This window comes from Girardinichthys multiradiatus, chromosome 23 (assembly GCF_021462225.1).
Source record: "Girardinichthys multiradiatus isolate DD_20200921_A chromosome 23, DD_fGirMul_XY1, whole genome shotgun sequence".
Classification (NCBI taxonomy): Eukaryota; Metazoa; Chordata; class Actinopteri; order Cyprinodontiformes; family Goodeidae; genus Girardinichthys; species Girardinichthys multiradiatus.
Genome location: NC_061815.1, coordinates 29670287 through 29683036, shown reverse-complemented (window position 1 = coordinate 29683036; position 12750 = coordinate 29670287).

The following is a 12750-nucleotide window of genomic DNA, read 5'->3' as shown; positions in this document are numbered from 1 at the left end:
TTTCTATGGATCCAGATTTGAGCGTAATGCCCAGGTTTTTCACATAATTGAGTCCAAGGCTTTCTAAAACCTTAATGTCATTAATTTGGTTTATATGTTCAGAAAGAACCAGAGAACAACTAAGGCTCAAGCTGAGCATGGGTGTTGCAACAGGGTAATGATCTCAAACGCACTTCAAACTGGTTTTGAAATGGATAAAGGAAACAAAGTTCTGAAATGGCAACAACGTCAACACTAATGCAATTTTTAGACAATTTCAAACTCATATACATAGGAGAAAACCAGTTTAAGTGAACTTAACTAATTATGATAAGCAGAGCAATGAAGTAGCAGTTATGCAAAGACCTTGTTGAATGCCGCAAAAAATAAGTAGGTTTTCTGTAAGCTTAATTAAATATTTGAGCCTGTATGTATAATTTTGACCAAGGAGTCAAAACATTTTGACTTTTCTTGCTTATTCATGCCACTGTGAATGTAAAGAACTAAAAAGACATGAAAATTATAATTTAGAAAATGGATTGCCTATTTATGAGTTGTCATAGGTGCATTTTCACCAGACAACATTATATAAATGTTAAAATTAAGTTCTTGCACCATGAACTGTTGTGTTAGATATAATGCACCAGGCAAACAGTGACAGGCCAGAACTTGTTTTCTATATGTAGTTTGCATGTTCTCGGGTGAAAGAAACATTCAGATCAAACAAACACACTCCCTGATAGCCAGTCAGGGACAAAAACGAGTTCACAGGCTTTTAGTCTGCAGAAATATGGTGGACGGTGAAATGAAAAGCATAATAAATCACATCCAATTATGTGCATCCTTCATGAGAAACTATGAAAACAAAAACAAACTCCAGGTAAAGCTTGAAATAAGATTGCTAATATTTGGTTTAATACAGAATCTCTGCCACCTGAGAGAGCTCTGTGTTTGCTGGGAACAAGTTGGATCTGGATGACCCTGTGTGGATTAGCTGTCCAAACACATGTTTACCTTTCTGCATAATCACTGAGCCTTTTAACCCAGAGGTCTCATTTAACCTCTCTGAGCCTGCAAAATGCCACATCAGCATATTCAGTGACTCCAAAGTTATGAAGTCATATGTTACATCCAATCAGCCATCAAAATGGGCCGAGACAACGAGTTATTTTGCATCTATACCTCAGGCAGTGGACATATTTTTCTTGCATGAGTGTTTCTGTCAAATCTTTTCTACTACAACCATTCAGATTATGTTCATTAAAACAGGGCAGATTAGATGTTCAAAATAGAAGGAGAGATCTGCATTTAAACAGATTCAAAGGGGGAAACAAGAAACATTATAAAAAAAACAATTACACATGATTTGTGAGACATCGACAGGTAGATTTTTTGTGAAGGACTGAAGTTTAATACATGAACCTGTTTCTAAGAACACAGCCTCATTTGCACAGACAGACTGCCCAGTGGCTGTTGCCAGGTGGGTCACTGGCCTCGGTGTTTATCATGTGCTTGGATTAAGCCGGTGCCAAGATGAGCAGGATTGCATTTATTTTAAACGGTAACTGTGGCCCGAACAATCAGACAGAATTATTCCTCATCCTTCTACTATTATAGTTTACATATTGTTTATACATTTGGATTTTTTTCTTTTTCTTTTATATTTTACTTGTTTTAATCAAGGTATTTTATAATGTTGTTATCTTATAATTATTGCTGCATCGTATTGTGAGTAAAAAGCCTAACCAAGGACAAGGGTTGCAATTCCGACACTGTCAACAAATTGGTAATATTGGTAATACCTTTTACAATCATCTGATTGTTTTTCCCTGGTAAATAAACCAATAAATAATAATAAGCAAAATGAATAAACCTGGGATATGTTTGTGGCACTCAGCGGACTTTGATTTGTGGTCCATCCGGTTAGCACTACTGTCGATCAACTAATATCCCCTTAATATCTTCCATTTTCGAAACACTTGTGTATTATACATTTAATATTTTGATTAGCATTGAAGTTTGTCCTTGCTTTTGCAGCTTAGCTTAGGCATATAAAGACTGTAAAAACAGCTAGGGTACTTCTAAAGCACTAGTTTATTCAGCATCACAGGTTTTGTTTTACATGATTTCTACTGATTTATTCCGCAAGAAAAAGACAGAAATACCTTGGGGTGGCTGTGCATTTGAAGTGACAACATTCAGTCCCTAAGACGTGAGATGCTTGTGTTCCCTGTAGCTTCATTCATGGTTTTCAGATTGGACAAGGTGCTAAGCTGCACATACGGTATTTAGCATATGAACCACATTTAACAGCCCCGCAAGACAGAATGAAGGCTGTGGTCTTTATTTAGAATCACAGTCATCTCACATCATGTGATATTACCAACAACACAGCAGTGTAGTTTAGCTTGTCGAACACAAATCATACAAAGCACTGCCACAATAAAGAGGAGCAGCTCAAAATTACTTATATGCTTTAATTAGTAACAAAGATCCAGGATTGTGTTACAGAGCATGTAAACAAGTGATATAAATCTTACTTAGAGAGAAAAAAACTTTTCATCATAGTTTTATGGTAATTATTGGGGTCATATTTTAAGTGCGTTAGTTAAACACCACAGCTAAAATCCTGCAGCACTGACATGTTTTCACATGAACAGCCACCTGTCAGATTGTAGACAACTTGATCAAATATCAAATTATGCTTGAGGGGACTCCTTCAGATGTGACAACCGATTATTTGAAAGCACTGCATGATTGAACTTTAGGATCAGCTTTAGGATCTAAAAATCAGAACCACCAGTTCTACTGGGAAAAAAATGCTACTTGTTCACCCGTGAGACAAAAGTAGCATGAAATAGTCTGGGGGTCTCATGTATTTTATAAACTATAATAATGAGATTACATTATTATAGCTTATTACATCAGCTGAGGCTTTGATGATTTAGTCTTTGTCTCATATGTCTAAAAGTAGAGATATTTCTTTCTAATGTGTTTTGTTGTTCTAACATCTCACCCATTTTCTTCCCTTCTGCAAAAACATAAAATATCCTTTTTGCTTATTGGCCCAACGTCTTTGATCCAGCTGCCAAAATGCCACCATGACTGCTCTGAAATAGAGAAAAGCATTCAAAACAGCCCTACACACAGTCAGTGACTCCAGAGAGAAAACATTTTGGGGGCAGGACTTTGAAATCAGCAACTCTTATAGAGCCAATCAGAAGTCAACATGTGGTGCGGCCAAGCCTCTGTTGCATAACTCTGAGGCAGACCAAGATCAGTGCAGGGACTGTCTCGCTTTGCAGACTCAACAGTCTTCACACGCAACACTCTCCAGCCACAGGTTTATGTACACACGCAACATGTGTGTGTGTGCTAAAGTTTGTGGGCTGACTTTGCCCTGATCGCCCTGATTTCATCAACTACTCGTAATAAATAATTTTGTTTTAAAAAATATTTTTAAGCTGGCGGTGTCTAACTTTTTAGTTTATTGACATATGGATAAAGTTATCTTAGGACTCTATAAAGGTAAAAAACTTTAAAAAATGGTTTATGTTGCTTACTGGCCAGTGAGGCAAATTTGGCCCCCCAGCACAGGTGGTTGATGCATATGAAGACTTTTTTATTATTAATTAAGGCAAAATGTGCTTTTAATGAACTTATTAAACCTGGCTAAATACAGCAAGTGCTTCTGCTTTTACTGTTGAGACCACAATGGACCACATTTTTTTATTATTATATTTGTTTGGACCATGAGTACTTTTGACATGATGATTTTGGCCCATGTGACAAAAGATCTGGACACCACTACCATCAGAGGATGGGTACACCAGTGTCATGAAGGGATAGACATGGTCAGCAACAATCCTCAGATAGGCTGTTGCATTTAAATGAAGCTTAATTGGTACTAAAGGACCGAAAGCATTCCAAGAAAATATCCTCGCATCATCACACCACCATCCACACCAATCTTAACCACTTATTCAAGGAACGATGCATACATTTCATGTTGCTTAGGGCAAATTCTGAACCTAATATCTGAATGTCACAGCTGAATTTGAGACACATCTGACCAACCAATGTTTTTTCAATCTGTCTGATATTGGTGAGCTTTAGTTTCCTGTTCTTAGCTGACAGGAGTTACACTCAGTGGGGTCTTCTGCTCCTGTAGCCCATCTGCTTCAAGGTAAAAGGTGTTGGGCATTAAGAGATGGTATTTTGCATACCTTAGTGGTGCATTTTCATCTGCAGAACCCCAACTTACTGGATATTTTCTCTTTTTCAGACTATTCTTTATAAACCTCGAGAGATGGCTTTGTGTGAAATCCACAAAGATCAGTTTTCTTGTCCTTCATATAATCTGCACTTCTACGAACTGAGTTATACGGGATGCCTTCTTAACTGATTACTCTTGTGAAATACATATAATGTGTGTGACTTTACATACTTATACACATGATGAGCTGCTTTATCAAACAATAACAATCAGTTATTTGTAATTTATTCATGGTAGAGGTTAAATCCATGGATGCTGAAGGCAGATACAGGGAACATTGTGTTACCTCCAGGAATACATGTAAATTCCATAGTATAAGAATGAACTTCTAGTCAGACCATCAAGATGAAGAGAAAATACAGTTTAAAAAAATACTGCTGACATTTCAATCCTTTTCTTGCAACACAGTGTGATGATAGAGATATAAAAATAACAACAAGATTTCAAAAAATGTTTTAACTCTTTACAATTTCTGTGAGGAATCTAAGCCTGGACCTTAGAGAACAATTTGTTTTCTTGTTGATGGTTTTCCAGGCTGATTGTTTCACCCCCAAAAAACAAAGCAAAGACCATGTCAGGTTTGGAGTAAAAACACAGGAAGCGGTTGGCTGTGCAGAGAAAACAACATATGGAAAAATACAATGGTCGTTCTCTATGGGGCAAGGTTTACATGGCCAAAAAGGTCAAGGAAAAGTCATTGCTCCTACTTCTTTGTCCCCGAGGCCCTTAATAGTCAAGGAAAACTTTTATCCTTCAATCCAGTTTTAACCTAGAATATTTAAACATATGTAAATTAATGCAAATGTGTGACTGACTTCGAGTTGGTTGCATAAACTGAAGTAGCTGCAAGAAATTTCCTAAATTTACTGGCTTATTCAACATAAATACATAAGGTGCTGTAATAAAAGTGCACACCAGGACACTTTATAGAGTTATGAGATCACAGTGCTCATCAAACTTCAGTTGCTCCATATCCCTGTCATATCCTATTACCTGAGCCGTCTACTAAAAATGTTTTTTCTCAATGTCGCAGAGATTCAAATAAACCAAGGAAATGTCTTGAAATCCTTCTAGCTTTTCCTGCTGCTGCCTCAGCTGCAGTGTGTGATTCACAAAGCACTATTCAGGTCTGACGCTGCGTTTTTCAGGAGTTTCCTGAGGGAAAGCTGCATCCTGGCTCACGGACAAGACAAACACGCTCACTCTCTCTTCTTCAGCCACAGGGACTTGTGGGCCTGAAACTCAGAAAGGAAGGATCACTGACCTACTTCACTGTCATTTCCTCTCAGCTGTCAAAGCACTGCTAGGGTTCTAAAGAATGGGTTACATTCCCTATATCACTGGAAAAAGGCCTCAATGGGCTTAGGGCTCAGCTGTTTGCTGAATAAGAAGAAAATTGAACAAATTACCTTTAACTTCATCTCAGCAAAAGTAGGTAATAATGTAAAAAAATGCAAGACTCATGTAAACTTGTCAGCCTTCTGTATAGAAGTGTCTTGCAAAAATATCCACAGCCCTTGACCTTATTCACATGGTATTACATTATAACCACAAATCGCAATGTATTTTATTGGGATCTTATGTAATACACCAGCACAAAGTAGTGCATAATTGTGAAGCGGAACTAAAAAAAGACACATGATTTTCAAATTTATTTAGCAAATAATGGAAAAAGCTTTTTTTGCATTTGAATTCATCATCCTATTCTCTTAGAAAAATACTTCAGATCTACCAACTAAATATAGGATTAAATTTTGGGATCTCAGTATAACTACAACTGTTCTGTCTTCTAACAGGTTTGTTGAAGAACATTAGGGAACAGCCTCATGAAGACCAAAAAGACAGCAGACAGGTCAGAGATAAAACTGTGGAGAATCTCTAAAGCAGGATGGGGTTATGAAACAATGTCGTCAGTTGTGGTCATCTCACAAAGCCATATTCAATCTTTCATCTGAAAATCGAGACAGTAATGGCACAATTACAAACCTAACAAGTGAGTGCACTCCAGCTAAATTTACTAGCTGAGCAAGGACAGCATTAATCTGTGAAGCAGCCAGGATTCTCATGGTAACTCTGGAGGAGCTGTAAAGGTCCACACTCATGAAAGACTAGCTAGAGGAAATTACTGTACACAATGAAACACATTTATTTTTAGGTGTTTCTATCCAGAATCACGTTTTTGCAGCTGAAATTGACTTTTACTCCATTTATTGACTGTTCCTTCAGTTAAAAGAATGTTGGGTATGTTAGGTAATAGTGGTGTTTGTTAAATATTGTGTTCTCCTCTGAAGAAGTGTTACATCTTTAGAAGTGATATGATGTTAAAATCAAAAGATTTTGAGCTTTGATTACCATACAAAGAGTATATGATGCAATAGAGCTGTCTAAAGGTAAATGGGAGAGAGATAAAAGGTGTGTCACAATGTGTCCTGCTTGTTTGTTTCATTCCTTGAATGTTTTCCGGGAATTCTTGATCATTATAGAGAAAAGAGTTATTTGCTTACTAACAGTTAGATCATTCAGTCAGTTGGTTGTTTCAGATTCAGAGAATCCACAGGAATTATCCCCATTCAGCCTTTTGAAGGACAGTGTTTACTAACTTGCCTAACTATACTAACAAAATTCAAGAGTAAACATAAAGAGTATATATGATTAATTAGAAATAATATTTGCAAACACAATGTTAAGTACTGATGGATAACTTCAGGATTACACATTGAGGGTTTGGCCTGTGGTATTTTCTTCCATCAAATTCCAATTATTATGCAGGTTTTTCCAAACATTAGACATATTTCCCTTTGCGCCCCATTTTTTGTCCTTTCCAAGTGGATATCTTGTTGTCTTTCAACTATATTGCTGTCTTATTATATAACACTAAATTACTCTGCACTTGATATTATAAATATATACATACTAGAAATTATGAATCCAAACCGAAGCCCTGGATGAATTTTAAACCTTCTGGTTTGGGTTCATGGCACGTGTGAGTCTGTGGTGTTAAATCAACTGACCTACATTCACATGTTGCATGTTAACATCTATCTAATCTTATTTGGTTTGTTTTTCTGGGTCATGTGAACTACAGAGAGCAGATCTTTTTAGTGACCTTCATTGGGTTAAATATGTTACACATACAATGTGGTTAAGGTGCTAATTTTTTTTATTCACTAAACATTTTCACTAAAAAAGAAGGAAGAACAAGATTTATTATTATTTGTCTCATTACAATTTCTTATGTCCTTTATCCTTTTGTTCTTGTTAAACTTTAGCAGGAGTTGGATTAAGACTTGCTGCTTGGCCAATAGTGCCCTCTCAGACAACCATAATCTGTCCGGAGCAGATGTCAGCTTGTCTCTTGTCTCATGAGACCTTGTCTGGGCAGTTGTACAGAGTGCGGACATACATTTAATACTCTTCATTTTCTTAAAGGTAAAGCTTTACGATATGTATGTGGGCTTAAACAGAGTGAATCTTTTGTTTGCAAATCAGGCAGGCCGAATCCTTTCCTGTTTTTAAATCTTCTCTTAAAATACAATTTCTCTTTGGCATTAACTCAGTTTGAGATGTTGGCTTTTCAGGTGAGGAATTCAGTTTCAGAGACCTTGTGCTAAAACAGAGCTAACGTCTCTAGCAACTGGTGGTGGATGAAGTATTTTGACGTACAAATACACAACATATTCACTTTTGGTGTGTCTGATAATTAATGACTAACACCTTAGTCAGACAACTTTTATGGCTTGAGCTTCATTGTGGTTGATGTTGTACATGCTTAAACAACTTTATTCCTGATATTTGTATTCCTGAGGATTGGAGCAACGTTTACCTGAGCTAAACCCTACACAATTATTGCCAAATGTTGCAAACTTCACCAGTGCACAAATATGAAAGCAAGATAAACATGTTTACAGAGGAGTACTCTTTATTTTGTGCCCATATAAGGACAGCTTCTCTCTTTGTTTTTAATTGGAGAAAGATCCAAAAAATAACTTAATTTCAAAGGTATTCTCAAAAGACATCTGCAGTAAATTTACTGTGGTAGATGCATAACAAATGTCACCATAAAAAGCAGAAACATTACGGTTTTAATTTGAGAGAAAATCCTTGGAGAGTTTTATATTTCTCTTTAAATTATTTTACTGGCTATGGAGAGTAAAACAACAGATGCTAACAGATGACACCCCCAGCTATCAAAGTTTGAAAGCGCTAAACACACTGACAGGCATTCCATTTATATACCCATAAAACCAGTCAATGAAAGCAGCTGGTTACTGAAAGAAAGCTGTTTTAATGAGCCTCGGATCCAGCGTGAGCAGGGTGGATTTGTTTGCAGCTTAAATCTCAGCCTTACTGAAGCTGCAATTTCTAATCCACTTTAAAGCCGTTTTACAAGTCACCAATAACTAATCTAAATTAAGAGTTGGATTTAAACACACACACATAGCTGTGAGAAAGAAATCCTCATGAGAACTGCTGGTCTGGGAGCTTCAGTTTGATGCATTGTCCAAACTACTGCACTCACAGTGTGCACAAACAGACAATCTCATCCTTCAAGAAAATGACATTGCATGTTACCAATTCAGTCTATGTAAGAGTGCTTTCATAAAACAACAGTGGTGTCATTGTTTAATGCAACTGCATCATTGGGATGCGCTACTGATGTCAAATTCTGGTGAAACAGTCCAAATGTGTAAGAAAAATGAGTCACAGACGAATAAAGGGTCTAACACTGCTTTGTTTTGACAAACGGATTAAAAAAGGGAACAACGCGCAAACTAAAAGAAATGCTTTGAACATTATAAAATCAAAAGAGATTCTGTTGCAAAACCACTGTGGGAAACTAATTGAAATCAATTTTAGATCAGAGGAAATTAAAAAAAATAACTGATTTAGGTCAGTGGAATTCAGTAAAAACTTTATTTTTATCCTGTTCAGAGAGGCCATAAACTACTTTATTTGCTACAAGAAACATTGTCTTTATTCATAGGTCTTATGTGTTCAAGTAACACGGGTTGTGCTGAGGGCCAGCCTCAGTTGTAAGTGAATTCAAGTTTCCTTTGAACCCCCAGGTCAACAGGGACCATAAGAAGCTGCAAAGTTCAAACAGGACAGGTTGAAAATGCACCAGTTATACACTTATAAGAACCTTCAGAGATACAAAGTAATGTTAACTGACTTAATTTAAAATTAATTTTTTCACTTTTGTTTGCCTGGAAATCATATCATGTACACAGTTAGTAAGTAAATGATTGTTATTTTTCCTGCTTGTGCACACTGGACATTACATATTGACATATAAATACAAAATAAAACCTTGTTTGCCCACCATAGCCTTCTAAAACATTAAACATACCCTCTATATAATAACGTTTTTCCGTTTTAAATAGTTTGTCTAGCAGCTCTGTAAATGCAAGTTTCATAATTATTTTGCTACTGTGGGCAAATGAGGTGAAACTGGTAAAAACAACTCATACTGTGGTGATGGCTTATCTACAGGTCCTTCTCAAAAAATTAGCATATTGTGATAAAGTTCATTATTTTCCATAATGTCATGATGAAAATTTAACATTCATATATTTTAGATTCATTGCACACTAACTGAAATATTTCAGGTCTTTTATTGTCTTAATACGGATGATTTTGGCATACAGCTCATGAAAACCCAAAATTCCTATCTCACAAAATTAGCATATCATTAAAAGGGTCTCTAAACGAGCTATGAACCTAATCATCTGAATCAACGAGTTAACTCTAAACACCTGCAAAAGATTCCTGAGGCCTTTAAAACTCCCAGCCTGGTTCATCACTCAAAACCCCAATCATGGGTAAGACTGCTGACCTGACTGCTGTCCAGAAGGCCACTATTGACACCCTCAAGCAAGAGGGTAAGACACAGAAAGAAATTTCTGAACAAATAGGCTGTTCCCAGAGTGCTGTATCAAGGCACCTAAGTGGGAAGTCTGTGGGAAGGAAAAAGTGTGGCAGAAAACGCTGCACAACGAGAAGAGGTGACCGGACCCTGAGGAAGATTGTGGAGAAGGGCCGATTCCAGACCTTGGGGGACCTGCGGAAGCAGTGGACTGAGTCTGGAGTAGAAACATCCAGAGCCACTGTGCACAGGCGTGTGCAGGAAATGGGCTACAGGTGCCGCATTCCCCAGTCCTGGGCTACAGAGAAGCAGCACTGGACTGTTGCTCAGTGGTCCAAAGTACTTTTTTCGGATGAAAGCAAATTCTGCATGTCATTCGGAAATCAAGGTGCCAGAGTCTGGAGGAAGACTGGGGAGAAGGAAATGCCAAAATGCCAGAAGTCCAGTGTCAAGTACCCACAGTCAGTGATGGTCTGGGGTGCCGTGTCAGCTGCTGGTGTTGGTCCACTGTGTTTTATCAAGGGCAGGGTCAATGCAGCTAGCTATCAGGAGATTTTAGAGCACTTCATGCTTCCATCTGCTGAAAAGCTTTATGGAGATGAAGATTTCATTTTTCAGCATGACCTGGCACCTGCTCACAGTGCCAAAACCACTGGTATATGGTTTACTGACCATGGTATCACTGTGCTCAATTGGCCTGCCAACTCTCCTGACCTGAACCCCATACAGAATCTGTGGGATATTGTGAAGAGAACGTTGAGAGACTCAAGACCCAACACTCTGGATGAGCTAAAGGCCGCTATCGAAGCATCCTGGGCCTCCATAAGACCTTAGTGCCACAGGCTGATTGCCTCCATGCCACGCCGCATATAAGCAGTCATTTCTGCAAAAGGATTCCCGACCAAGTATTGAGTGCATAACTGTACATGATTATTTGAAGGTTGACGTTTTTTGTATTAAAAACACTTTTCTTTTATTGGTCGGATGAAATATGCTAATTTTGTGAGATAGGAATTTTGGGTTTTCATGAGCTGTATGCCAAAATCATCCGTATTAAGACAATAAAAGACCTGAAATATTTCAGTTAGTGTGCATTGAATCTAAAATATATGAATGTTAAATTTTCATCATTACATTATAGAAAATAATTAACTTTATCACAATATGCTAATTTTTTGAGAAGGACCTGTATATTTTTCCTGTCTTATCATATTTGGGCTGATATATTTAAATGTGCTCTTTATTTCTAATTGCTATTTATTTTAATAATATACTTACCTATACTGATGTGATTGCCAAGCAAAATACATTTAGTCACACAGTCAATTTAATTCATTATTTGCTCAGTGGTTAACTGTAAACACGTTGTATCATATGCAAACTACAAACATGATTGAGTTTGGACACAGTGGTCAGTGGTGCTGTGGTGGCTGGTGGGATTAGGTGGAGGTGGCTTCCCAAAATAAGTTCTCTTTAATAATTGATTCCATTTGACAAACCTTGTTGATATCAGTCAGCCAGTCATTCTGGTGTTTACCCTCTGATCTGCCGCCTTTTGAGAAGTTTGATTATATCAGTGGGCAGTCACTGCCTAGGATGATCTAACAAGTACCAGCTCTGGATAAGCTGTATAAGCAGACACAAGTGTGCTGAATCAATGAAAAGCACATTGCAAATGGAAAAGTCACATTCAACAAATATGAATAATGGTAAAGCTGTCAATAGAAACACAATAGCCTCTTCACCAAAATCACCTGTTCAGTTGCTTGTTCACACAAATAGCAAATCAGCCAAAATTTGCATTTCCTTTTCATTAATAATGTGCATAATTTTGTGCATTTAGGCACTTAGGTGTGATGAACATGGCGTGGTTGTTGGTGCCAATACAAGTTGTTCTTAACTACTGATCTGAAAAGCATGGTCCGAAAAAACAGAAAACATCCAGTGTCTGGTAGTTGTGTGAATGAAAATGCACTACTAAAGTATGTGTAATACAGTGGCGAATGCTGGTCTTTCAAGGATGGGAAGCTCAATTTCAAGATTGCTGATTCGCTCATTTGGCTATCAATCAAAAAGGGATTGAGCCTCAGACAGATCATCCAATCATCATGCAGAAGCTGAGCGTCCGGGCCAGCCGAGGCCAGCCCACTGCCCCGTAGACCCCCAGAGACGCTGAGCGTCCGATGGGCGGGACAAAGCCCAGCATTTTTGCTTCGCCATTGAACACACTGTTTAAAGTACTGTGAAGCTGCGGGAATGAGTGAGAGGAAAGCCGCGTCGTTACCAGTGTTAGGAAGCTGATTCTGAACAAAAGTTGAGCGCGTTGTAGCGCATATTTAGTCAATGACATGTACACACAACAGTTTATATTTGATCACTTATTTTTTGACATTTTAGGGGAAGCTGAGCTTCCCTTGCCATCTTGGAGCATTCACCACTGCTGGTATACCACCTTTGAATAACAAGTTGAACTTAGAAGCTGTTGGGCTACAACAGCAGAAAACCACACTGAATGCAACATCGTCAGCTAAGAAAAGAAAACTGAGGTTCCAATTCCCACAGGGTCACTAAAACTGGACACTAATAGATTGGAAAAACATTGCCTGTAATAATAAGTCCCATGATGGAT